Source organism: Miscanthus floridulus, chromosome 11, assembly GCF_019320115.1.
Source record: "Miscanthus floridulus cultivar M001 chromosome 11, ASM1932011v1, whole genome shotgun sequence".
Classification (NCBI taxonomy): Eukaryota; Viridiplantae; Streptophyta; class Magnoliopsida; order Poales; family Poaceae; genus Miscanthus; species Miscanthus floridulus.
The window spans coordinates 86,019,471-86,029,398 of NC_089590.1; positions in this window are offsets into that span (position 1 = coordinate 86,019,471).

The window sequence follows — 9,928 nt, forward strand, 5'->3', positions numbered from 1 at the left end:
TTATTCGTTCGTTGAAAAAGTACGAATTATAAGGCAAGCTGACACGACGGATCCCCACACGAATTGGGCTTTCGTGAATGGAGAAAAAGGGTAGCCGTAAAAGTGAAAAAGCGGACTGGTGGAGAGAAAAGTGGGGGGAAAAAAGGAGAGGCGAGATGGGATGCCATTCTTCAGAGCCTAGCTAGCTGCTAGCTTATCTGCGAGATGCCCTGGCTAGTCGTAGTAGACTGTAGGCATGCCCCTAGATGGTATGCAGCGGCTGCTTCGCTCGGATCGGCAACAAAACGGCATGGCCGGAGCCCGCGAAGCGGGAGCCAGGATGGCCGGATGGGCCGCGCTGCACAGCAGGCAGCACAATCTTCCGATCTATCCCAGCGATCCGTCCCGATTCCCGATGCGTGCGCCCATTCAGCGATACTTTACGTTTCTCATACATGGTAATAACTTAGCCGTGCAGTGGACTGTAATGACATTCCACGTCTATAAAGCTAATATGTTCTAACTGCTATTATAAGGCTAACCATTAACGACTATTAGGTTGGGTGTTCAAACACAGAGTGAGCTTTAATGTTGCGCCGTGTACATACCGATCTCTGCGGTCCTAGTATCACGTGTGGCCCTTCAGGCGTGGGACTGGGAGGGCAGTATCGCGTACGGGAATTCATGATGTTGGGACCGTGGGTCAAGCAAGCGCCGGTTATCGGCCGGCACCGGGCGAGAGCAGGCCGTTTCTATCTCGTACACGTGATTCAGCCGGGCGTTTCATGAACCTGCCCGCTTCCTTCTCCTCTCTTATCTTCTCACTGCTCCACTTAGGATTTTGATGACGTGTAACATGGTGCAGCCTGCTGACTAAGCCTTATTATACTTGCTCTCATCTCACCCCCGTACGTATACCCTATTCAATCACCGTGTCCGTGTCCCCTAGATTTTCATAATATAGCTGTTTGGAGTCTTAAATATTGATACTACGTACTCCCCACGTTCCAAACTAAATCAACTTCTAGAATTATACTAAGTGAAACTGTTTTAAACCTAGCCAAGTTTATAGAAAAGAACAACTCTTTTGTCCAACTTTTTAAGTCAAACCATATATCTTAAAAAATATGATATATAGATGCATGATATAGTAAGTATAAAGTTTAGGTGCAATATTTATTTTTGTCCAATAAACACATGTGAAGAAAATACTAGCATAGAGACGTTTCTTTTGTGTGTGCTCTTGATAGGTGACAATTGCATTTTTTTTAAATAAAGGAGGGGGTACCCTCCCAAGATGGATGCAATTTTGAAATAGTGTTACGTTGTAGTAGGTCAAGTTTGATCAAACTTATATAAAAAAACTTATATTTATTGTACGAAATATGTAGCATTAGATACTATCATAATATAGTCCATAAATATTATAGTACTACATATATATTTGATCCAATTTTAGACACTTTAATTGAAAATGCACCTAGAATTGTGTTATTTTTTTTCTAGAACAGAATACTACGTTCGGGTTGGTAAAAGAAGTCGTTTTGGACAATGTTTGGGTTAAATATTGAAAATATAAATCATGAATAACTTTTAAGCAGCTGAGTTTGAAAATGTGAAAACCACATGAATAGACTTGTCTTAAAAAATAACTTTCATAAAATATATATATATATATATATATATATATATATATATCATTTTCAATAAATATTTTTATTAAAATAAGAAATCAAAGTTTTATTTTAGACATCGTGTCGCTGTTTAAAACAACTTCTTTTATCGAACCGTAGCGAGTACTAATTTGGTTTTTTTTTAGAAATGAGTACTAATTTGGTTGGCATTTTTCATTCACAAACCTACTCTTCGGGCTATATCTGCTGCATTCCCGAGGTGGCGGAGAAGGCCCACGAAGCGCGTTGGGAAAAGGCCGCTCGGGACTGTTCCTGGATACCAAAAGTACTGGAGACTGCTTCCGCTGGGGTGGAGTACTCCGTACTGAGCACTGTTGAGGCTCATCAGAGCAAATATAATAATACCTAGTCAGCTAGCTGAGAACATCTCCACGTCACAGAAATCTGACGTGGCAGGAAGAGAAAAGGAGAGAGACTGCTGAGCCGGCAGTTAACTTTTCCCGGACCTAAATTTTTTACATTTTAGTTTTTTTAGTTTCTCACAAATAAATTCCTGGCGGAAAGAATTCAGAAAATGAACCCTTAGCTCGGTGTCATTGGTGCTGACGCCGAGCTAACACGTCTCGGCGCCAGCGTCTCTGACGCTGAGCTCCTGGACACTATAGATGACATGGCAGTGAGCTCGACGCTAGTCAATCCGTAGATCTTGGCGCCGGAGTGACTGGCGCCGAGCCATTAATACCTATGGGCTCCGCGTCTCTCTTCCTCTCCCTCTCTCGCCCTAACAGAGCGAGCTCCGCCGCCGCCGCCGCTCGTGCCCTTGCCTCCACCGGCCGCCCGCGCCCGCGCCGCGCCCCAGCGGACGGCAAGCGCCCGCGCCCGCGTCGCGCCGCGGCCAGCGACCCTCCTCCGCCCTCCACCGCCTTCATCGCCTTAGCCTCGCCTTGGCCTCCACCGCCGGCCTCGCCCCGCCTTGCCGCCCTCCACCGCCGGCCTCGCCCCGCCTTGCCGCCCTCCACCGCCGGCCTTGCCCGCGGCCACCTTGCCTCCCGCGCCCGTCGAGACGGACTCGCCGCACGGAGCCCCGGGCGTCCCGCGCACGCGCGTGCGCCACCACTGTCGTCGGCCGCGCCACCGCTGACCCCGCCACATGCAGCGGCCGGCCGTGCCACCGCCGGTTCAGATCGTCGGCCTGACCCACGCTCATCGTCCGATGCGACTCCGTCGACATCCGCGGATCAGTCATTGGAAAGGTACCTACTTAGTTGGCATTTGTTATTTACTAGTTAATGTGATTACTCAGGTAGTTGATTTAGTTAGTAATCTAGTGAGATATATATGTCGATAGATAGAAACAAAGATACATAGATATAGTTAAATAGCTACTTAGATATGTAGTTACATATTTAGTTAACTACATATGATCTAACTATTTAGTGAGTGCACTGTATATATATACGCAGTTATTATTTTATTTACTTAGTTTATAGTTAGAAAGTACTTGTTAGGTACTATCTATCGTCTAATTTGGACTAAATGACATGTGTTTCGTTACGTGTTTGAACTAGATGGACAACCTAGCCACCATATATCATGGAGGCGCCGTTGAAAGCGATCGCTATGAATATGTTGAATTTGTTGACATGCAAAGCAACACGCCGCTGTGCCCTACACAACGAGATTCCAACAAAATATTATTAGCATACTTACACAAATAAAGAAAAAGGATAGTGGAAACAATTTCTTACATTAAAACAACTGCATGTGTAGAAGCAACGCGTCGCTGTGTCCGGATGTTTCGATTGAAAAACATGGGCCGGGAAACCACAGTCACAGTTAGGGACAAGGAGGTCAGGAGGGATGGGGGCATCTTTGCTAGACGCGTCGGGGTATAATTCACGAGGACGACCCCGTTTTCGCCAAAACTCCTCCCGAAACATTTCTTGCATCTAACAAAACGGATGTAATTTAACAAACATAAATCAAAACATCACAAATAAATGTCAATGAGAACCATAACTACAATACAACCAATTTCGTTATAAGAACCAAAAGCAGTTAACATTAAACCATATACCTAGGGTTTCCCATTTGATGCATAACAATGAACTCACAACATAACTACATGCGCCTAGGTTTGCTAGCTTTTTCACGTCTTGGCATCATCCTACGGTTGTATAATACATATATTGATGGATACAATGAAACCCTAAGTGATAACGATTATTACGTTCAAAAATCCGACTAATACATACCGAATCGATGCGAAAAAAAACTAGGAGGGGAGCGAGGATACCTTGCTCTCGAAGATCTACGGATCAAATCAAAATTTTCAAGGTCTAATATGCCGATTCGTGGGGTAGGGTGAAGTGGGGAGAGAAAAAATCCGAGAGGGAGGAGAAAGAAGAAGAAGAACACTTGAGCAGGAAGGTTGACCGGGGTTAAATGGCAGTGAGCTCGGCGCCAGAGTGACTGACGCCGAACTCACTGCCATGTCATCTACCGTGTCCAGGAGCTCGGCGCCATAGACACTGGCGTCGAGACGTCTTAGCTCGACGCCAGCACCAATGTCGTCAAGCTAAGTTTCTATTTTCCAAATTCTTTTCGTCAGGGATATATTTGTGATAAACTTTTTTTTTAAAAAGGGCTAAAATATAAAAAATTCAATCGCCGGGCTGTAACACAAGAAACGAGGAGAAAAAGCCAGCTTGCAGCCTGAGACGGGCGACAGAACCGACGCTTGGTCCTCCGCCTAAACTCATCGTATGGATGTTAGTGACTTTTGTTTTTTATCCATTTCTGTCATCTCTACATATTTAACAATTGAGCATGGACGGACATAATATCTTAGGTCTTGTTTAGTTCCAAAAACTTTTCACAAAAGTGCTACAGTAGTCATCATATCGAATCTTACGATACGTGCATGGAGCATTAAATATAGACGAAAAAAAACTAATTGCACAGTTTGGTTGGAAATCGCAAGACGAATGTTTTGAGCCTAATTAGTCCATGATTGAATACTAATCGCCAAATAAAAACAAAAGTGCTACAGTAACCAAATTCCCAAAATTTGTCCAACTAAACAAGACCTTACATGTATTTTATTTCAAGGTTGCTATGAAAAAGTGATTCATGTTTGTATGTTTTTTTATAAAATAGCCATAGAGTTGTGGCTTACAATGGATCCCAACTGATGATATTGCACATACTGGCATTAAATACTAAAATATTCTATACAGCTAACCTACCAGCTGGCTTACTATACGTGGGCCTGTTCGTTCGAACTTATCAGTCGGCTTATTAGCTAGAATCTACAATATTTTTTTCTAAAAAAAATCAGCTTCAGCCGACTTTAATACCAGCCAAACAGACCCTGTGTTTTTCGTTAATGCTGACTTTAAGTGACATGGCATGGCCTTGCAGCCAGCAGCAGCAGGCAGACAGTGTTCGGCTGGTATAAAAAAAAAATACTGTTTATACTAGAAAATACTGTTCGCACCGGAGAGAAAAATACCGCTCCTGCCAAAAAAAAAAAAGCTCAAGTTGGCTTGTCGCTCAACCGAACACTGAGGCGCCTGTAAATTATCAGCCTTGCTCTCAGTGTCGTCAGAGCAGAGGCTGATGGATCAGCTGGGTGGCCAATAGGAGGCGACGTGGCACTGTTGAGGATGCTCTCTGACATGGTGCCAATCGGCAATCAACGCCGCGGGCGTGGCCCCCTGCCCCTGCCATTGCCATGGCGCTGGGCGCTGGCTGCCCCTGCGGCTGCGGCTCTGCCCAGTGCCCGTGGGCCGGCCTGGCTGCCAAATGCCAACGCCATGATGGCCGGCCGGCCGGCCGGTAAGTGCGGTTAAAGGTGACTGGGTGGGTTAGGCCAACTGGCAAAGCGAGCACGAGCCACCGCTGGGCGCTGGGCGCTGGGCCTGGGCGTGGCCGTGGTCTCCCCCCTCCCCAGTCTGCCCTGCAAAGTCCGGCACTGCCTGCCTGAAACCCTATCTTCGTCCCGTCCTCTGCTGCCTGCCGCTGCTCGCCGTGGGCCGTGGCAGTGCAAAGCAAAGCACACGCGGGGCCAAAGCTCCGGCGGTCCGGGCCCTGCCTAACCCCCCACGCCGCGCCGGCTGTTTGCACTGGGTACGCATGCACTGCATTTGCATGGATATATAATGGGACATGGTCCCGGTTCGGCTTTTCTTTTTTGCTCTTTGCATCTGTCGTATGCTCCGGGGCGTGTTTAGTTGCCCAAACTTTGCACATCTAAAAAACCATGCGCACGGTAGAAGTACTGTAGCATTTCGTTTGTATTTGATAATAATTGTCCAACCGTTGACTAATTAGGCTTAAAACGTTCGTCTCGCAAAGTACAACCAAACTGTGTAATTAGTTATTTTTTTACCTACATTTAATACTTCATGCATGTGTCCAAAGATTTGATGTGGTGTGATTTGATGAAGAATCTTGCACTATGCAAACTTTGGAGGTGCAAAGTTTGTGGAACTAAACAAGAGCCCGGTCCTCAACTCAACCCCGCCGTGAGTGGTAGTAGAAGATCTCCCCGTAAGTAGCAACCTCTGAAAAAAGAGGAACGGCAACACCTTGGCCTGGAGATTTTTTTTTAATTTTAACCCTTTTTTGAATATAATTTTAAATATAACACTGTCGGTTTTTTTAAACTAACACTTTTGGCCGCGCCTATTGCCATGGCGCTGCCAAATGCATGTGCCGCGCCATGCATGGCGGCGCGGCAGAGGCCTTACGTGGCGGCGACCATCACCGCTGATCGCTGACGTGGCAAGGCTCTGCCGCGCCACCGATCTTGGCGCGGCAGTGCCGCGCCCTGATCCGTGGCGCGGCAGAGCCCGATATAACCACGCGGCCAGTCCTGCTACCCGAGCAAGGCCGCGTAGGCGTCGCTCCCGCCCCCGTCCGTCGCCACCGCGGCCGCCCGTCGCCAACCACGTCGGCCGCCGCGCCACGAACGGCAACAGCCCCAACCGCCGGCCCTCCATTGCCGCCTCCCTCCCTTCCCTTCCATTCTCCGGCCGCCTCCATCCCTCCTCGTCCTCGTTTAAGGTTCCGACGCATATTTTATTTTCGTTTGAATGCTGGATATGATATTATGAATGGAGTTAAGGTTAGCAGAAAAATTTTGTTTGGGAACTATGGTGAAGATATAAGTTTGAGTTTGTCAATGTTAAGGTTAATTATTTAGTTAGAAGTATATTTGCCATGCATTTTTTTGTTGCTATAATTATTGTTTATAATATTTTAGTTCCATTGCAAATGATTATATTTTTCATTAATTTGCGTTGTTTTGATTGATGTTTAATTTGAACTGTTTTATTAGATGGAAGACATGTTTCGAGAGCAGTTATGGCGAAAACGGGGTCGTCCTAGAGAAATGTACCCCGACGAGTCTAGCAAAGATGCCCTCGTCCCTCCTGAACTCCCTGTCCCTAATTGTGACTATGGTCATCCAGCCGACGTGTTTCAATCGAGACATCCGGACACAGCGGCTCGTTGCTTCTACACGTGCAGTCATTTTAATGTAAGTAATTATTTTCGTATATTTTTCTTTTCATTTGTATTACTAGGTTACTAATATTTTGTTGAATTTTTATTGTGTAGGACCATGAGAGGTGCTTTTTCTTTCAGTGGATCGACGGTGCAGACAAGTTTGACCCTAGGTACCTCCTTTTCGACGATTGGTGGAGAGGGCGATATCCACGAGAGCACTTCGAGCGGTGGGTCCACCTCCCCCTAACCCCCCTCCAATGACGGCTAAGGAGAAGCACTTAGCCGCAGTTAGACGACTCGAGGAACCTCCTCTGTGCCATTACGGAAACCGAGCCGTGATAAACCCTGACAATACATTGGAGTTTGTGTGTCCAAACAAGCATGAAGTAAGTGCAAAGTGTATTTGTTCAAAAGTTGAGCTATATGTAATGTCACGTTATTTAGGTGTATTCAATGGCGAAGTATCATTTCAAGGAATGGTTGTATGGTCCTAAGAACAAATGGTCCGAAGAACCTCCAAAAGCAAAACAAAAGAAGCTAGATGAGCATAGAGAGCGAGCTGGTCGTACCCTTGAATCACCGATTGTGGTGTCTGATGAGGGGGACGAGGAGAAGGACGACACTGAGCGAGCTCATCGCTCTAGCAGAGGCGGGCTTACCGGTGGAGGAGACTGAGGACGACACTACCAGACTGAGCGAGCTCATCGCTCTAGCAGAGGCGGGCTTGCTGGCGGAGGAGGCTGAGGACGACACTACCAGACTGAGCGAGCTCATTGCTCTAGCAGAGGCGGGCTTGCCGGTAGAGGAGGCTGAGGATGACACTGCCAGACTGAGCGAGCTTATCGCTCTAGCAGAGGCGGGCTTGTAGGCGGAGGAGGATGACGACGCGTTCTTCACTCAGGCCGCAGAGGCCGCAGATGAAGCGGAGGCCGCTTACTACAGGCGAAAGGCAGATCAGCGCAATGCAGGTGACCCTAGCCACAGCAATAGGGTTATAGTTGAGGATTGGTACTTGGACGACGAGTTGCTGACTCAATATGTTTCTGACTGAGAGTTTTTAATTGCGACATCTGTTAGTTCCATGCATTATTAATGATCAATGTAGCAGTAGAAATTCTATTGTGTTGTCTTATATTCGATTTGAACTACTGATGTATTGTACCCATGTATCATGTACTCGAATTACCCATGATCGATCTTAAGTGATCACAACTGTTTGTATCATGCATTCAAAATTTATAAAACGAACATAATCATTTGCCGCGCCGTAGCCCGGGTTCAGTTGTCACATAGGATGGTTCTACCGCGCCATAGGCCACGGCGGTCTGTGCCGCGCCATAGTACATGGCGCGTCAGTGACGCGCCATTGTACATGGCACGTCAGTGACGCGGTCAGCCAATGGCCAGCCAGCAACAATTTAGTTGTTGTCGGTGTTGTGCTAAACTACAAGTGCTGTACAAAATGAACATTAAGCTAATAAATGGACGACGAGTTGGCACATAATATTTTTATTTGTTTATGAGTACAAGTTTTCAACGATAATATTCGTTCGACATAAGTTCGACGTAATGAACTAAGTCCCACGAATGTAAGGATCCCTTGAACGCCTCTTGGAAACCTCGTCGTCCAGTAGAAGAAGGGGGTCGTCGTACTCCATATCAAGAAGGGAGTACAACTGGTGCGGCGTGGGAGGGGCTATCCTGTTACAAAATGATAAACAAAGGGTTAGAGTATTCAAATTAATATTTTTCAGATAAACATTATGTACCATAGCACAATTTGAACTACTTGTTATGTAATACGAACACAATATAAAATCACCTGTTGTCTTCTATGCCGGCTAGCCTTGTGGCCAGATTGCTTGCAAATGGAGCAAAGATTCCTGCCACGGGTCTCGTTGAAGTCTCCCCCGCCGTACATGTCTTCGTCGTACCCTCTCATAGCGTCCATGTCCCCCTTCAGTCGCTTCTTCTTCCTTCTACCCTTCCCTACCTTCATTAGATCCGGTTGTGGCACGTAGTCATAACCATTATAAGGTGGCCACTGTGTTGGGTCTAGGTATGGCTCAAAGCTCATCTCCCAAATACTAACGGTGTTCGAACGGAGATACAAGGTTGACATATATGGTAGATCCTCATAGTTGTACCCGCGAACCCTGCAGGCCGTGATCATATGAGAGCAAGGGGCATGCATGATCTGAGGGACGTTGCAACTGCACTCTACCTTCTCAAGATCAACTCGGTAGTTTCGTCCCCCATAACGTTTGCCGCCCAAGCTTGTGCCACCCTTGCCCCATACACTAAAGATATGGCGGCGGGGTCCATATAGCTCGGTGGTGTGCTGCTTGGCCAATTCCTCGGCCTCCTTCAAATGTTCAGCTCCGGCCTTTCCAAAACGCCCCTGCTCAGCTATATTCCTCTGTGCAAGTTCCCACCTCTTCACAAAAATATTCGTTGCACTTATGAAAGGAGAACTCAACAATTCCAGACACAGGCAACGATCGAACTCCACTGAATATACGGTTGAAGGACTCCGAGGAGTTAGTAGTCATGATGCCATATCTAAACCCCCCTTCGTCATATGTTAACGTCCACTGAGCCTTCTGTTCTATCTGCGCCTCTAACAAGGCCTTTTCTGCCATATTTACCATCTTGTCTAGTTCTTTCTTTGTCTCCTTGAACTCGTGCTCTGTACGTACACAACATAGAGCCTTTACTTTGTCACATACTTCATTCTTCCGCTGACGCCGCCAGAAATTTGCGGCAAAGTGTCTCATGCACCATCTATGTACTAGAGGCGA